The following is an 18,573-nucleotide window of genomic DNA, read 5'->3' on the forward strand; positions in this document are numbered from 1 at the left end:
ATGGATTCTGAATCACAGTAAAATCTCTGTGATTCAGATTTGACACTGAGATAAGCCAGGTCACACTAGAACAGTCATCTTTAAGTGGTAACAGAAGTCACTTCCTTTCGAACACATATTTTAACACCAACTACCAGCTAACCAATCAGACTGCACTGAACAGCAGGTTTTATTGGAAGAGGATCAATTCGGCATCCCTGAGGCATGCCAGATGCTTGGTGTGCGTTATCTCATCCTGTTAGACTAGGACTCACAGAAAAGAAACTCAGCTGCCAAATGCTGGATTCCAGAGACTGGAGGTTCCTGGGGCTCTCAAACCACAGCACATGTCAGCATCACCCAGAAGGCTTGTTAAAAGAATATGGGACCTTAAACCCAGAGTTTCTCATTCAGGAGGCCTGGCACAGGGCCCAAGAGTCTGCATTTCTAGCAAGTCCCCAGGTGATGCTGATGCTGCTGGTCCACGGACCACAGTTTGAGAACACCTGCCTTATGCCCACAGCATCAATTACATAAACCTCAGCCACGAAGAACAAGGGAGGAGAAGCTCTTAAGAATAATTCTGAAAGAGGCTGCTGGGTTTCCCTCCCCACCCACGCACATATGCGACACCATCATTTGTCGAGGAGATATGTTCTTCAGAGATGGCAGAAGGTTTCTGCTTGGTCCAGATCCAAGCAGACCCTCCACAGCAGCTGAGGTTGGAGAACCAAAGCTTCACTGCCCTCCTCGAGTTGGTGACTTAGTTCCCTGAGGGCCTTTCCTTGGGCCAGGTAAGGAAAAGTCCAGGAAAAGAAGAGTCAATCAGCACCACAGTGCAGCCACGGCAGTCTTAAACAACCTCTGCAGGACACCTTGGCAACCACTGAAGCTTGATTGCACTTTGTACCCATTAACACAAGCTGGGCCTCAGGTGACCTCAGAGAGCCTTTTCTCTGATGTTTGGTCTCTTAGCAACCTAAACATTAAGGAACAGAGGTGACAACAAAAGGTACTAGGAGATCATCCCCTGCTGGCTGCCCTCAGCAGCTACTGAAAGCGACTTCTGCAGAATTAGAAGAGTTTCGGCTGTCAGCGTCAGTAAGGTCTGTGATCTCAATCCACAGGCTACACAGAAGCCGCAAGCTGATGACTGCAGCTCCCCAACACAAGTGAAGCCACGCAAAAGCACAACCGCAAAGGATGCGGCGTAGCTGTGAGCTGCTAGCAGAAGGATCAGCTTGTGTACCATGAGCTGAAACAAAACCAGTGTTTTAAAGCTTAGGGCTTTGAGAAATATACGTCATGGCATTTTTAAGAAGACAATATTGTGAAGTAATTGCCACCTACCCAATAGCAAGAAATGGACCAAAATGGCAAGAAATGCTGTCCCAGGGAGATTAACAGTTCATTAGATGAAGTTGGAAGGTACGACATTAGCAGAGAAAGTGACTGGGCTTCGGAGTCAGCCCTGCATTCAAGCCCCAGCTCTGCCACTTATCGGCAGAGTGACCTTGGGCATCTCTAATTCCCACATCCAAACCATCAGCGAGCCCCCTTGGCTCCACCACCACAAGACGTCCTAAATCTTTCCACTTCTCTCCTCTCCATTGCTACGCATCACTTGCAAGCCACCGACATCTCTAGTCTGGGTTACTGCAATAACCTGCTAATCCTGCTTCCATAGTTGTCACTCAACAGTTCATCCTCCACTCAACGGCCAGAGTGATTTTTTTTAATGGTGGTAAAACATGCATAACACACAATTTTCCATCTTAACTACTTTTAAGTAGAGTTAAGTCTATTCACACTATTGTGCAACCAACCTCTAGAACTTTTTTCATCTGGCAAAACTATAACTCTGCCCATTAAACAACGCTTTCCATTTCCCCATCACCACTCAGCCCCTAGCAACCAGCATTCTACTTTCTGTTTCCATGAGTCTGACTTCTCTAAGTACCTGATATAAGTGGAATCATGCAGTATTTGTCTTCTTGTGACTAGTGTATTTCACTGAGCATAATTACTCAAGGTCCATCCACGTTGTAGCATGTGCCAGTATATCCTTCCTTTTTAAGACTGACTAATAGGCCACAGTAAGCATACCCCACATTTAGTGTATCCATTCATCTGCCAACAGACATCTGGGTTACTTCCACCTCTTAGCTGCTGGGAATAGTGCTGCTATAAATATGGGTGTAAGAATAGCTCTTCAAGACCCTGCTTTCAATCCTTTTATATATTATATACCCAGAAGTGGTGTTGTTGGACTATATGGTAATAATATTTTTAATTTTTCGAAGAACTACCACACTGTTTTCCACAATGGTTGCACCATTTTACATTCCCGACAGTACAGATCTTCCAAAGACCTTGGCACTGGTGACATTTCGGTCTGGATAACTATTTGTTGGCGGGGAGGGGTGAGGTTCTGTCTCATGTGATGTAGGATGTTTAGCAGCATCCCTGGCTCTACCCCCTAGATAACAGTAACACCTACTCCTCCCTCCGCCCACAACTGTAATGACAACCAAAAATGTCTCCAGACATTGCTGAATGCTTCCTGAGGGACACAATCACCCCTGGTTGAAAACTACTGATTTAGATCCTGGCTCACCCCAGCTTAAACCCTTCTGAAGCCTTCCCACTCTACTTAGGATAAAATCCAACCCCTCCTCAACAATGCTCCCAAGACCTGCCCTGCCCACTGCTTTGATCTTATCTCCTCCCATCTCCCTGGCGTTCTCTTTGGTCCCTCAGCACAACAGGAGTATTCCTGCCTCAGGGCCTTTGCATTTACTGTACCCATTGCCTGGTGTCCCAGGTCTCTGCCATTCACATCTCACTTCATGTCACCTCCTCAGGGAGGCATTTCTTGACCATCTAATCCAAGAATCCAAAAGGCATGCTAAAAATAATGAAAAACAGGGAACTTTTGGTAGTCCTAATTATCCATCCCTCCAACTAGGACATGAGCTGTATGAGAACAGGAACTTGGTCTGTGTTGTTCATCAGTGTCCCCAGCACCTACAACAGTACCTGACACACAGAAGATGCTCAGTAAATGTTGCTGAATGAATGTCAAAACTTTCTGACCTTAGTTACTTCAACTGTGAAAACAGGCATAACCATGAGATTATAATAGCCCAGAGATTACTAGAAGAATAAATATTACAAATGTGCTATCAGACCTTCAATAAAATGCTTATTCCCTTCTGTGCTATTTCCGCAGAAAAGTAAGGTTTTAGAATTAAAGAGATCTTAGTCCCTGGAAGTGGAATCCCAGAACTGGAGGTGATGGTCTAGCCCAGGGTTTCTCAATCCTGGCTGAACAAGGGAATCACCTGGAGCGTGTTTATAACACACCAGTGCCCACGCCCCACCCAAGCCAAGTGAAATGAAAGCTCTGGAGGTAAGGCTCAGGCAGGTGGATGGTTTCTAAAGTTTCTTGGGGGGATTTTGATGCACAGAGAGCTCTGAGGCTCAAAATCACTAATTTCCCAGATGATGAATCCGAAAGGAAACTTGCCACAAACTAATATTTGACAAGGGAGCCAAAAATACTCAATAAAGAAAAGACAGTCGTTTTAATCAAGGGTGCTGGGATAATTGATTATTCACACATGAAAGAATGAAACTGAACCCATATCCTAAACTACTCACAAAAAATTAACTTGAAATGGATTAAAACTTAAATGTATGACCTGAAACAATGAAACTCTGAGAAAACATAGAAATAAAGCTCCTTGACATGGGTCTTGGTCATGATTTTTTGGATAGGACATGGAAGCCTTGGAGTTGCTCAGCCTCAAGACAGGAAAGAGCCCAGACGAGAGAGAGACATCAGTGGTTTATGGGACAGGGAATCTTACGCGTCTGAAGCAAAAGGTCCCAGAGAGACATCCCACCATATGCAGCAGACAGGATGTGACAGCAGTCTTTGCTACTCGGGGGAGAAGGAGGGTACCATTTATAAGAGGAATTGATGTCAGGTTGGCTCATCAGTTACCACGGAAACCAGCAGTTGGGGCATGTCCCTCACAACCCCTCAGGTTAATGACCATCACAAGGGCAGATGTTTCCCTTTAATAAACTAGCAGGTGGAGCCATTCTGGCCTAACAATTAGAACAATCACCAGCCTGGGGCAGGGGGTTCATGTGAGTAGGTATGGGTGAAGCAGGCACTGGTCGAGCAGGGGATGGACAGAGAGCAAGAGAACAGCCATCTTGCGTGGCCTGACCACACAGACACCTAAAGTACAAGCAACAAAATCAAAATTAAACAAGTGGGACTTCAGCAAATTAAAAAGCTTTTGCACAGCAAAAGAGACCATCAACAAAGTGAAAAGACACCCTATGAAATGGGAAAAAATATTTGCAAACCATATATCTGATAAGAGATTAATATCCAAAATATATAAAGAACTCATACAACTCAATATCAAAAAAAAAACAATAACAAAACAAAACAAAAATAACCCAATTTTTAAAATGGGCAAAAGACCTGAATAGACATTTGTCCAAAGAAAATATACAAAAGGTCAACAGGTATATGATACATGAAAAGATAGTCAACATCACTCGTCATTAGGGAAATACAAACTAAAACCACAATGAGATATCACCTCATGCCTGTTTGAACGGCTGCTATCAAAAAGACAAGCGATAACAAATGCTGGCAAGGATGTGGAAAAAAGGGAACCTTGTGCACTGTTGGTGGGAATGTAAACTGGTGCAGCCTCTAATGGAAAGCAGTGTGGAGGATCCTAAAAAATTAAAAGTAGAACTACCATACGATCCAGCAATCCCACTTTTGGGAATGTATCCAAAAGTAACGAAAACACTAACACTCAAAAAGATACCTGCACACCCAAAGCAGCATTATTTACAATAGGTAAGACATGGAATTAATGTAAGTGCCCATAAATGGATGAACGGATAAAGTGTTTATATATATACAGTAGAATTCTAATCAGCAGTAAAAAAAACAAGGAAACCACACCACTTGAGACAACATGAATGGACCTTGAAGGCAGTACACCACGTGAAATAAGTCAGAGACAGACAAACGCCGTGTGATCTCACTAATATGTAGAATCTAAAAAGCCAACCAATAAACTCATTAGAAAAAGAGATCAGTCTTGTGGTTACCAGCGGCACAGGATGGGGGAGGGAGAATTGGAGGAAGGTGGTCAAAATATGCAAACCTCCAGTTATAAGATAAGTAAGACTAGGGGTGTAATGTCCAATATGATGACCATAGCTAACGCTGTTGTATGAGAAATAGGAACGTTAGAAAGAGAATAAATTCTAAGAGTTCTCATCACAAGGATATTTTTCCCTTTTTTCTTTTCTTCTTTCTTTTCTTTTTATTGTATCTATATGAGAAGATGAGGTTAACTGAACCTATTGTGAGATCGTTTCACAATAGATATAAATCAAACCATTATGCTGTATGCCTTAAACTTATGCTGTGATATATGTCAATTATTTCTCAATAAAACTGGGGCAGGGGTAAAAGAAAAAAATTTTTATTAAAAAAATACAAAAAAGAAGACTTGCCCACAGTTACGCACGCTACATGGAAGAAACTGCACTGGACCCAGGTCTCCTGGCTACTGGTTGGTTCTCTGTCCAATCTATCAAATGGCTTCTTGCCAGCAGGTGTAGCTTTCCAATCTTGGAAAGATCCTGAAGGCATTCCATGAGAGGACCTGGACTTGCTAATGAGCCCCAGTCATGGGCAGGATCAATGAGCCAAGTTCAAAGCCAGGTTAAGTTCCTTGTCAGGTCACCCTAATCATCATGCCCACTCTAAGCAGTCAGCATGGGCACTGACTGTGATGGTCAGCTTCGACCTGCCTTTCTAGGTTCACTCTTCACCCTCCAAACCTCCTCGATGTCCAGGGAGGCTGATCTTTAAGCACTGAGTCAGCCAGGCTCCTCTGGCTTCTAATTCAGTTCAGCTAATGGGTGGAACCAGCAGGAGATCAGATGACAAGAGGAGAGTCTGAAAATGAAGCTAACCTTACTGGACTGTGTGAAGATGACCCGAACGGATGAAGCTGACAGCTCTCACTGACAATCTCACACAGTACATAATAAATATCCTTCCTTTCTGTCACACAACATGCCATGAGCGAAAATCTATGCAGTTCTTAGGGGAGGAAAGGAAAATTAGCTTATATTTATAGCAAAGGATTGACACAAAAGAATCATTTAATTAGAACAAAAAAAAGAAACCCACAAAAATAAAAAATCGGCTCTGTCCTCAGCTCCTTGTGTTTTTCTCATTAATTAAACCTTCTCTGGGACGGGGCCAGCTTCAATTTTCTTTTCCTAATCTGTTTACTTTGTAAACAACATTCAGAGCTTTTCGCAGTCTGTTGTGGGCTTTCAAAAGGGTTCCTGTACTTAGAATAACGCTTTTCCTACCATCTAGAAAGTGATTTCCTGGGAGGTAATAAATTGGAGGTGGACTCCAACAGGTCCAGCTTCCCAAGCTTGACTAACAGCCTGGGTTAGCCATCGAAAGTGTGGTGGCCTCTTCTCAGAAGTGCTTGCAACTATCTCAAACAACTCGATTAGGAGTTTCCAGGCTTGCAGTCCTCTACATAACTTGGGGAGCTACATGCTTCCAATCGGACCCAAGTGGAAGAATTTAATGGAGCTCTAGCAATTATTGGAGAAGTAAGTGAACAGGTTGGGCTGCCCTGGGGTCAACTCACCACTACCCTGTGTTTTTGGACACATCACTGAATCTCTTCATGCCTCAGTTTACTCACGTGTAAAATTGGAATGGTGTCCACGTTTCCTGAGAGGACCAGTGGTGGATAGTGAACACTGACTGAGGTTTCCGGCCCTGAGGGGACTGTGAGGAAGGGAGGAGGTCTGTGAGAATTGTTAATGGTAAATGTCAGGTTCTTGGCACACTGTAGGTAATCAACAAATAATAGTTATTATTACGTCATAGGATCTTGTGAGTGTTGACTATCATAATGTGTAAAAATAAACAGGTGATACTAGGCACATAGTAGAGGCTCAATAAATGGTACAATATATTCAGAAGCAGGTCTAAAAATAGCTGCAAAGTGTGAAAATTAACTACAGGGAACCTCACTAAAATGGAGTCCAGAGGCCAGAAGGGGAGCTCTTAAACACATACCACTGCAGGTCAATACAGATCCCAGCAGAAAGAGACTTATTTTGTATCTCCAGCAAAGTGACCCTACTTCACTACCACCAGCAGGAGGAAGAACGGTTTTCTCCTTGCCTAGCAACAGCTCAGCCAATGAGAGGCTACTGTCACAAGTCAGCCAATAAAAAGCCACTTTACTTCAAACTCCCAGTTTCCTCCAGTGGACTTTTTGTTTTGTACTACCCCTCCCAACTTTCTCTTCTCCTCTGTAAAAGAATTTCCTCTCCTTTGCATTACTGGATTTGCATGTGGTTCTCCATAGTTGCAAGTCCAAATTGCAATATTTTGCTGCTCCCAAATAAACTTGTTTTGCTGGTTAAATAACTGGCTGTTTTATTGTTTTAGGTTAACAGAACAAAGGGCAAAAGTAATCCACTCCACTCTGAGCTTGACTTGGATTATTCTAATGCCTCTGTTTCTCTTGGACAGTATCCTCTGAAGTCAACTTCTCATCACAAAGAACAGCTGGGCCCCTGACAGACAGGCATAGCTTAAGAGTGATGACGATAAGACCTGTCAAGAAAGTTAAGTTTTTTATTAACTATAGAAAATGTGAAACTCCAGACACTTTTCAAACCTTATTTTAAGTTCCAAGTTAGTTGGAATGTGACATTGGAAGCAAAATTGTATAGCCTTGATTTGTAGGTCTTTATAGTCTTTGTATTTTTTTTTTCTTATAGGAGATGTCACTTTCTGGAGCACTGGGCTAGAAGACAAGTAGTCAAGACAAGTAGCCCTACTGTTAGCTAATTGGGTGACCTCGGAGCCCTGGTTTCTTACCTATCAAATAGGGAGGGTTGGGCTAGATTATAAGTGTATGACTTTCCATTTTGCCAAAACTTTGACATGGTTGAGGAGAGGGGTGGTGTTATTAATGCCAATGAAGTCTCCCAGTGAGGTGGGATGAGGGTTAAGTATGCCCACAGAGCCAGGGATGGAACCCCATAGACTGCTAAAGGTCTTCCCCACCATAAATCCTGGAAAACTAGAAGGGGGTCTGGTAGTGTGTGGGGGAGGTATGGAGTTGTGGTGGCAGTAAGTGGTTCCAAGGAAGGAACCAACTGGGGCAAACGCTGAAGAGAGAGGTCAAATAAGATGAGCACAAACCATCAATAGATTTAGTGACATGGAGTCGTGGGTGATCTGGACAAGAGACTTTTTGCTGAAGGGGTGGGGATAAAAGCCTGACCAAAAAGGGTTCAAACGAAATTAGAATGAGAGGAACTAGACATAGTTAGATACACTTTGGAAGAGTTTTGCTGTAGATCTAGAAAATCATTGTCAGGAAGAAAAAGATGAGAAATGTAAACACTTAGAACTGTGACTGTCACCTTGTAACTGCTGAAACATGTCGGCCAAGATGATGATTCTCTGTTTTCCATCTAACCCTTACCACATGTCTGAGGGGTCTAGAGGTCATGTTACCCAGGTCTGACATGAGAAAACTGAGGCAGATAAATAAAGTGACTTACTTGAGGCATTGCTTCCAGTTCATGTATCTATATTCATTCTACGCATGCCTGGGGGGTGCAAGCTGTGTACTAGGATAAACAGATCACTAAAGAGTGGAGCTAGGAGCCAGGTCTCCTGGTTGACAGATCCATCTCTTCCCAATATATTAGAAGAAAGTTCTTAAAATTTTTAAATGAATTTTTGCTACTAAATGTGTGAATTACAAATTATCAAGGCAACTCAACTCCCCGACTCCTCAAAGAGTTGTCAGTCTAGTGACTGGGTACATTTATCTGATCTTCACTTCTTTAAATGCATAAATAGTATCTTCTACTAGAGGCCAGAAACTACCCTTCATACTCTATTCCCAAGCTACGGTGACCTGGAAATCAAAGAGTCATAAAAACTGACGTCTCTTCTCACAGACAGCCACCATTAGCAACTCCATATAATGCTTTCTAGGCTCTAGAAACCTATCAAAAGTTAGCCTCTTGGCGGAGGCACCAGAGAAAAAGGTTAATTAGTGATCAATCTTGAGTTCATTTAGACATAAGAAAAGCCACCCTTTGGAAACGGCGATGAAATTCTTAGTTCCTCAGCCATCCATCACTGTCAAACAGGCAGGATTTAATCAATTACTTAGCATTAAAAATGTTGAATATCCGAGGGAAATCCATCTCTTTGAACTTTATTTCCAATGTTCCTTTCTCAACCTCTTGATTAATCCAATTTCCCTGACCAAGGAAATTGAATGCAGGATCAGAGAAGAAGTACTAATGCATCCTCTCATCCACTACCACTATCACCATGATGCTGCCTGCAGATAGAGACCTTCAACTGTTTCAGAGGAAATCCTTGCTCACAGAGCCTAGGGAGCTTTATAGAGTCCCTTATCTAACATGGAAGGGAGCATGCAGAAACAAGGATGACCTCCCTGGCTACTGGCAAAGCTGAGATCTCAGCCCTCAGGCCCTGCTTTCCAGAACTTTCCACACTAGACCATAGCCCAGTGTGGGCTATGGAGTGGGCCAGGCTAGAGTCCAAATCCCAGAGCTGACATCTACTTTTAGTTTGACTTTGGGTCCTGGCCCTCAATTAAAATGCACCTCAAAGACTTGAAGAGAGAGATTCAAGGTAATATATGGTGTTTAACCCCTTAGTATCGTTCCAGTACTCAATAAATAGTATTAATTATCATTCATGATTATAATTGCTTTTACACGGATGAGAAGGACCATATAGAAGGAGGACTAACACAACAAACAGTGATATAAAGATACATCACTGGTTAAACATGTCACCTCAACTAAACTCTCCACACCACTAGGGATGGTATGTGCTCATCTTCAGATATTGCCGTGTGTGCCCCCTGGGAGGGGTGCTGTCTTAGAAAGGCAGCCCTCTGGGGTCAGTGGCCCAGGGTCCCTTATTCAGTGAAACAGCCTGTTCCCTTTTCCATTCGTTCACCTTGGTTTGATGGTCTCAAGGTGTAGGTATTCTTCTGCTTTGCTGTGATGCTAACAAATTCCTCAGAATCTTTGTCCAATTACATTCCTCCAGACGGGTTTGACTTAGATTCAAGGGCTCAGACTATAGGAATAAGTGTGTGCTTCTTGGTGAGCCTCTGATGCATCTCTGGTTAGATTTCTGTCTGGTAGGCTGGGGTTTGGGATGGGGATCCAAAGTACGGGAACACCTTGAGGGAGAATGTGGGAGTGGCAGGCCTGCCATGGATGTGGATTCTCAGAGGAGGACACCTTGCTGACCTGACCTGAAGGGGACAGTGATTGACTCTCCCAGCTGACGATGAAGCTCTGACCAGATTGAACTCTGAGAAAACCTCTACCACATAGTTGCAGAGATGGTCAAGGACCCAACAGAAATGCAGTTTGATGTGAAACACATTCCAAGATGGTGAACATGGCTGGATATATTTGCCTCCTGACCTCGGGAGCAGCGATACGACCTAATTTTTACTACTTTGAGATGGAGGAGAGGTTGTAAAAGGAAATAGAACAGTTGGCCTTTCCTTTTCGGTGAGAAAGGAGAATCACAGGGAAATTCTCTCAGGGAACATTCTACCCATATGGGCCCAGTGAGGAAGGTGCCTGCCCCATCCTTCATCCTCAGAGCTTCAGATCACTCACCACAGACAGGTGGGGCAGCTGGAGAGACTGGTTGATGCCTCCACTCTGGATATTCCATCTGTAGCTGATAAGTCTGCAAACTAGTCTTCATGGAGAAAGGGATGCCCCTCATCTTAAGAATGAAGACAGAGCTGGAGTCCAAGGGCCTTTCCAATGACTAGCTGAGGAAAAACACTACTTCGTGGAGCATCTTTTACATGCTGGGCATGACTCAATTTTTAACTTATTTTTTCAAATGAATCTTTAAAAAAAAACACAGTAAAATAAACATCTAATTATACATTAAAAATATTTGTCTATGTGATACCCCAAATCATCATGCATATCGGTGAACGAACATACCCCACACTTAAGGCAACAGCGATCTCAAACCAGCATGATACGTTAGCTCTTAAATTGTCAGAAGACAAGGGATAAAGGTGACATCTGTAGGGTTCAAACTCATCTTTGAAGTTCTCAAATTATCATAAATATTCAGCAGTTCAGTTCCACCATGTGGCTGCACTCCTGCTGTGAACAGTAATTTGGATCACATCAGCGGTGAAGTTACGTGGAAAAACTGCAAAGCGACCAGCAGAGATGGCAGGTGAAGCTCAACTTCCTAACAGCTTATGTTTGTTGAGTTTTGTTTTTTTTTTTTTTTTGGTGCGTGGGGCTGGAAGGTGGGGAGAGTGAAATTTTGAGGGAAATATGTCTTCTTAGCTATATAAAATTATAAATTATACTTTCCTTCTTCAGAGAAGGAAAGCCATCTTAAGTTTCTGGCATTAAAAAGCATAAACAAATCTCTAGGCTCTACTATGACTTGATTTTTTTTTTCCTTTTCCTGATTTTAAAAAGGCAGACGCATCCTACACCAAATCCCAAGAAGAGGCTAAATATAGTCAGCATTTTGAGCCTGCTCCATTTACTCTGCAGACTCAGTCATTTCAATTGTGATTTATGCTCAGGCTGCAATTCAATCAACTCAGTCAGTTAACTTTAGTCAAACCAAAGATGGATTTTCCATAAAAATCTCCATGCTTATTCTCAGGGGGTATTGTTGTAACATGACTATTTTAGTTATATGCTCATAGATCTACTTTGGGATCCCATTTATGCATCCATTGCCATGTGACAAACCCTCACAAAATGTAGTGGCTTAAAACCACCTTTGTATTTGCTCACTATTCTGGAATCCAGACTGGGCTTAGCTGGACAAGGCTTCTGCTGATTTTGATGGTGGTCCCTCACTGGCTGAATTCAGCTGTGGGTTGGTTGGGGGCTGGGCTCGGCTGATATGCTGGGATGACACTATCTCAAGCCACTTCACATACCCTCTAGCAGGGTAGTCAGACTCCTTATACGGCAGCTCAGGCTCCCAAGAGCATCAAAGCCAAGCAGTACTTCCTGACACGGGGCCACTTCTGCTACATCCCATTAGTTAAAGCGAGTCATAAGCCGAGCCCAGATTCATAGCAAGGGAAGTACACAGGGCTGTGAACGCCAAGAGGCATTGTTTCCTGGGGCCAGCGATGAAACAGGCTGCAATAATTTGCTCTCTGGTCCCTGATAGCTCGCAACCCTCCCACATGCCAAGAACCCTAAGAGCCTCACCTTATTACAGCATCAGTCTCAGGCTCAGGGTCCAAGATCTTTTCATCTATACAGGGTCCAGGTGTAGGTGAGACTTCAGTATATCTCCTTTAGATCTAAAAACCTGTGAACTTAAGAGGCAAATTGTTTTTCCCCACATACTGGTGAGACAGAGAGAGGATAATCACAATAGAAATTCCTGTTCAACACGGAGGGGAATGAAAGGCTCAGAGTAGTTGCTGGTCCACAGCAATTCCGAAACCCAACTGGGCATATATTATCGATTCCCTCTGCTCCAAGGGACAGTTTTGAGTCCTGAGAGGTGTATTTTCATTGCTCATTTGTTTTCCAAATGAATATATCTCTAGGCAGTTCTGGGTGGAAAAGGGTATTTGTTAGAGAGCTTGTTTCTTAATTCTAAAGTCTATACCCTATTAATAATTGAACACATGCCAAGACCCCAAAAAAGGTGCAGTATTATTATCAGAAAAGTCTCTTGCAGAATGGTATTACACTGCAGCATCCATTAAGGCATATTGCTTGGCTGCTTAGGAAAAACAAATAGCAGAAAAAGCAGACATCAATATATACAAAGCATCGGCCCCTCCAGGTGCCCTTCTCTTATCTGCCTCCCCTTTGAAGGCAGGTTAGTGGTCAAGAGTGGTCAAGAGTGTATATTCTGCAGTCAGACTGAATCCAAACACCAGCATGGCTACTTAGTAGCTGTGTAAATTTGCACTAATTTTTGAGCTCTTTAAGCTTCCTTAGAGATAAAATAGAATGTTGACAGTACCTACCTCACATGGTTGTTATAAGAATTAAGGAGGGTAACGCACACAAGGTGCTTAGAACAGTGTCCAGTGGGCACTCAAAAATCACTTATCATTGTTTTCTCTCCATTTGAGTATTTACTGAGTACACCATACTATACATCACGTACTCTAGCAGGTACTAAAAACACCCAGGGTACTAAAGTAGATACTAAAAACACCAGACTCTATCCTCTCCCAAAGAGTCAGGAAAGGCTTTACTGACTCCTGATGAGACTTAATGGATAAGCAGGAGTTTGTCAGGTGGGCAAGGAAAGGAAGGCTGCTCCAGGCAGTGAGAATCCCAACCTCAGTCTCAAAGAGGGGTCAAGCCATAGCATCTTGTGACAATAGCAAGAGGACTCATAAAACTTGAGCAGAAACAGCACAAAATTGAGGGAGTCAGGGGACAAGGGAGGCTTGCAGGCTGGAGGATGTGACACAGGGGACCAGATCACGAAGGACCTAAGCATCATACTCTGGAATTTGAACATTATCCAGTAAGATCCACCTTCTTAAATTGGCAGATGGTCATGTACTAGCAAAGCTAGCATGAGAAGCTGCAGCGTAAACAGAGTGCATTTTTTAGAGTGTACACTTTACTTCAAGATCCTTGGAAAAGAACCATTTTTAATTAACATGTACCAGTTCTAACATTTTCTGCCCCCAGGTTCCTGAAAAGAACGCAAAGAGGAGGACAGAGGATGAGTTACCAATGCTACTTTCTCCTCCATGTGCTCCCTCAATGCAGCCACCACAGCAGAAAGGCCTTCTGTTAGAATTCCAACACCGCCCCGAGAAGCATATTAGGATCTCACGAAGCACACTGGAATTCTGCCACCTCCCCATTCTTTCTTCTTGTCCCCTGATACTAGCTGTTCCTCCCAGGAACAAAGGATAGAACCAAAGGGTAGAAACCCTGGTGTGGCCTCATTATGTGCCACATTTGGTTGTAAGCACATGAGAAGATACCAAGTCTTACCCTCTTTGTAGTCCTCACTACAATACCCCTTCATCTTTGTCCTTTGAGGCTCTAAGTTTCTCTCCTACTTTAGCTCCAACCCATTGAATCACTCTCCTTGTTTCGTCCCCCTTCCACGGGTTGGGCATTATCATGGTCATAATCTCTCCTGGCACTGGGAGTGTTAAAAGTGGCCTGACTACCCTGCACACCCAGAACTTTCCCTGGAACCCAGCAGTGGGTGTGACAATGTAATTTACCAACGTGCAGAGCCACAGTTTTAGAAGTTGCGTGTGTATTCTTCCCTTTTCTCTAACACCTTTTTTCCTGATGTTTCCACCTTTCCTTGGCCTTCATCGAGTCTTCCCTTTGGGCTCTGAATACAAAACTCCCATTTTCCCAGATGCATCCCGGCCTAGTATTCTTTTATCTTTCACCTGCAGTACGACTTCTACAGCATTCGGATGCTAGAAATTTACATATCTGCTGTTTTTTCTGCAGCTTTGGTGTAATTTTGAAAAACCTACAGAAAAATAAGCTTTGGAGAGTGGAGAAAGACGGGCTATTTTTATTTAAAGCAAAATCCATTACTGGAACTGCTATCTGGGGTTTAAAAAAAAAACTTTTGGAAAACAAGGCATTCAACAATTTCCATAGCAACAAGGGAATCAGGCATTTCTACGTGGCCCAATAGAAAGTTTATGGAACCACCAACGCCTAGAAAGGGTTATAAAACAAAGAGCATAAGATTTAGAGGCCAAAGACCTGGGTACCAGAGAACCACCTCTGTCATCCACTGTAGGTGACCTTGAAGTTCTCAGAATTCAAATTCCTTGCCTATGAGATGAGGTAAGGGATATCTGTGCCTTCAAGTTTATTGTGATGGTCTGTATGAAATTTTTTTGTCACACACACACATCCACCCCAGACCTCTGGAACATGTAAAGGGTGGGGGTAAACGCAGAGACAAAAGTCATAGTAGGTGTGTGAGTCCCTGTTTTCCAATGCATTTAAACAGCACACAGGCATCTAGCAAGGCCAAACTTCAGGAAGAGAAAGCTCAGTCTTTGGGCTGTGGGGCTTTTGAGTTGCGTGACTGAATGCATACAAGCCCTTTACATGATGTGACCGAGGGTTAGGGTCTAAAACTTGCGATCCCAGCCATATGATGGGGCAGAACCTTGGTTTCATCCATACATCATAACCCCAGCACTCATCAGTTAGCAAAATTAAGAGGTTGGAGTCAAATCTAGGGGGTCACAGCTGCATAACATGGCAGAACCTCAGTATGCAGCCCAAGTCTGCCACCTTGGTATTCTCGGTTGCAGGAGCACCAGTCCAACTAAACTGCCACTCAGATTTCTGCTGTCAGTTGGTCTGACTGTCTTAAACTCTCAGCTGTAGCTGGTTTCTCTGGAGTTTTTCAGAGGCCACCCTGTAAGGAATCAGTCTTGGTTAGGTTAGCCCTTACTTTTCAGTGGGGTAATAAAGAATACTCCTTTTTCCTATTTGAGTTCTGAACTTTTCAAGAAACAAAAAGATTAAAAATATCAGCCTTATTGCTGGTAAAGCCTAGGGAGGAAATACAGGTTAGGTGTGCAGAAACAACGGGCTTCATAATTCTGCACTGCAGAATTAGACAGACCAGCTATCAAGTACCAGGTATCTTTTGTAAACCATGGGCCTTTCTCAGCAGCAGAAAAATGTTTTCTAATAAAATTATTAAGTGGCAGAGGTAGATTCCAAAAAGGACCCCCAAAATGACAGGAGAGGAGCCAGGTTAGTGACTGAGAGAGGTTACAACTTACAATAGATGGCCTGTGAAGAAGTTAGTGCTATGAGATTAAGTATTTCCTTAAGAATCCAGTGAACTGTGGTCATCCCATTTCACATGAGAAAGGAGGTATGTCTGAAGTTTTCCATTAAATGGAATCCCCATTTCACCTCCATGGATGTTTAGTATTATTACAATTTAAGATAACAGCCATCCCAATGACAAAGCCATTTCCCATGTAATGTCTCTTTCAATCTTAAAACAAGCCTGTGAGATAATAAGAGTGTATGGAACTCATTTTGCAGATAAGCTAAATGACTCGCTTGGGATCAAACAGCTAGTAAACAAGAGACCTGAGATTTAGGTTTAAGTATCATTTGAACGAAACTACAGGAGTTTTATAAGACCTTACTAGCATTTCACAACACACAAGAAAAAAATCGGTAGGCTCCAAATCATTGCACTTCAGTGCAGTTATTTTAAGGGTAGCAGTGACAAAGGAATTTCAAAACTATCTGTTTGATCTGGGTTATCTTTTGGTTGCTTAACTTTCATCAAGGTATGTCTAATAGACTGAGATTTCAATATTTAAAATCACACTATAAATGTGCAAAGAGAACGAGTGGAATGTTTTCACTTTCCCATTATTCTCAGCTCAAAAATATTCAACAGGTTCCATTTTTTCCCCCAAATATTTAAGCACCAAATTGAAGGCAGGAAGAAGAGCCCTAAAAACTGCTATCTTCACTATGACCATTTTCTGAGCACTTTCTGTATGCTGAGAATTTTGCCAGGCATTATAAATATATAATTCAATCCTCACAACCTTGTAAGAGAGGTGTTACTGTATCAGCTTTTAAACGGGGACACTGAGTTGAGAGATTAGTCCTCATGTGTAAGTTCCCACCGTTAGGAATTGATTGGCTTAGGACTGTTGGATTCCAAATGACAAGTGCTATTTACATGGCTAAAGAAAAGCAAAGGATTTCAGCGATGAAAGTAGATCTTCCTATCTGACCAACTGCCAGATCTGTCAGCAGCAACCATTCCCCTCAGAGGCTCAGAGGCTGAAGGCTTAAAAAGAGAACTGAAAATGGGTGAGTAGTTTAAATCTATTCATGTATTTTTAATGAATTTGAAGCTCTCTTATCAAGTCTTTAGAAGTTCAAAATTGATATTAATGCTAATAAAAATATATATAGAAAAAGGGAAAACCTATAATATGCTATCATGATAAATACCAAGGACACAACAATGAATTAGATATATCGCCTTGGCCTCAGTGTTGACGCATCACACAACAGACATAAAATAATGGTATTCAGAGGGAGCCATGGTAGTATGGAGACTCAAAACTCAAAAATTTACACTGAATTTGAGTGATGGGAATGTTAGCTATCTTGATTCTGGTGGTGGTTTCATTGATATATACATCTATCAAAATTCATCAAATTGTACATCTGAAATATGTACAGCTTACTGTACAGGAATCATACCACAATAAAGGTGTTAAACAATAATTTAAACTAAATTGACGTCTTGCTCTCTAAGATTGCTGTATTTCATTTACATTTTTCCTGAATTGGAGTAATTCATTATTTTTATTTAAAAGGTTACATTAAGTCTTAGTGCAGAGTAAAGATTAACTAAGATGAATATGTCAAAATGGCTTTATTGCCCAATATGTTGAATTATATAAAAACAAAAAAGAACTATAATATAATGCATTATAAGAATGTAAGGTGGGTGGGTATAAGCTCAGTGGTAGAGAGCATTCTTAGCATGCACAAGGTCCTGGGTTCAACCCCCAGTACCTCCATTAAAAAATAATAAAATGACACACAGCAAAAAAAAAAAAAAAAAAAAAAAAGAGTATTATTCTAAGAAAAATAAAGCTAAAAATAAATTACAAAAAAAAAAAAGAACTTAACAGCAACATTGTGAACCATGTGGAACTCTCACTAAGAATCAGAATTCTGGAGCTTGCAGATACCCAAAGATACTCTCTGATACCAGAAGATCCTTAAGGGAAGGGACTGGATCTCATGATTCTGTTGACCTACTCCTCTCAAAACTTTGCTCCTTACTGGACATCAAACACCAAATAATAGGAGTGAGTACAGAATTTTTTTTTTCTGAATTGCATTTTCAATCTCTAAATTTTACAGAGACAAAGAGGAAGGCTGAATCTTAAATTAGTTAAACTATTTATTAGCTGTCTGAGTGGGAAGAATATTGCGGGAAGATATAATTATAAAACCTAAATGTAGCCGGGATCTGGCCTAGAGTATTCAGTCTGTTTATAAAACATGCCAAATATCAGATGGCATGCAAAGGGTAATGTGTTAATAGCAGATAAGCAAAACATTGGCTGCAATTTCTAGGAAAGACTAAAGAATTTGGACTAAGATTTGGCAGAGCTGCTCCACAACATGCTTTGTCTTTTGAAGTCTAACTGCTTAGAAATAAAACGGACTTGAAATAAATGAGGAGAGTTTATTTTAAGCACCGTAAGCATTGTTCTTAAATCTTTCGTTTCCTACTCAGGAAAATATAAACACAAAAAGCACGGTACCAACCACCAGCATGTTTTCTCTAGAAATTTAAAGCCCCAAAGCTACCCACCCCTCTCTTCAATTACCTAACACAGTATAATCCTATAAAATTTGAAGGAAAAT

General features: G+C 41.9%; 1 long non-coding RNA gene across 2 annotated transcripts in view; it reads right to left on the reverse strand.

Moving 5' to 3' along the window:
- Positions 1 to 7,209, reverse strand: part of LOC140689129 (uncharacterized) — a 38,208-nt gene extending 30,999 nt beyond the window's left edge. For both annotated transcript variants that reach the window (XR_012064009.1, XR_012064008.1), the window contains exons 1-2: positions 7,145 to 7,209; positions 6,765 to 6,850 (exon numbers count right to left, since the gene is read on the reverse strand). This is a non-coding gene — a long non-coding RNA (uncharacterized lncRNA). The remainder of the gene's footprint in view (positions 1 to 6,764; positions 6,851 to 7,144) is intronic.
- Positions 7,210 to 18,573: the final 11,364 nt, after the last annotated feature.

This window comes from Vicugna pacos, chromosome 25 (genome assembly GCF_048564905.1).
Source record: "Vicugna pacos chromosome 25, VicPac4, whole genome shotgun sequence".
In the NCBI taxonomy this organism is placed as follows: domain Eukaryota; kingdom Metazoa; phylum Chordata; class Mammalia; order Artiodactyla; family Camelidae; genus Vicugna; species Vicugna pacos.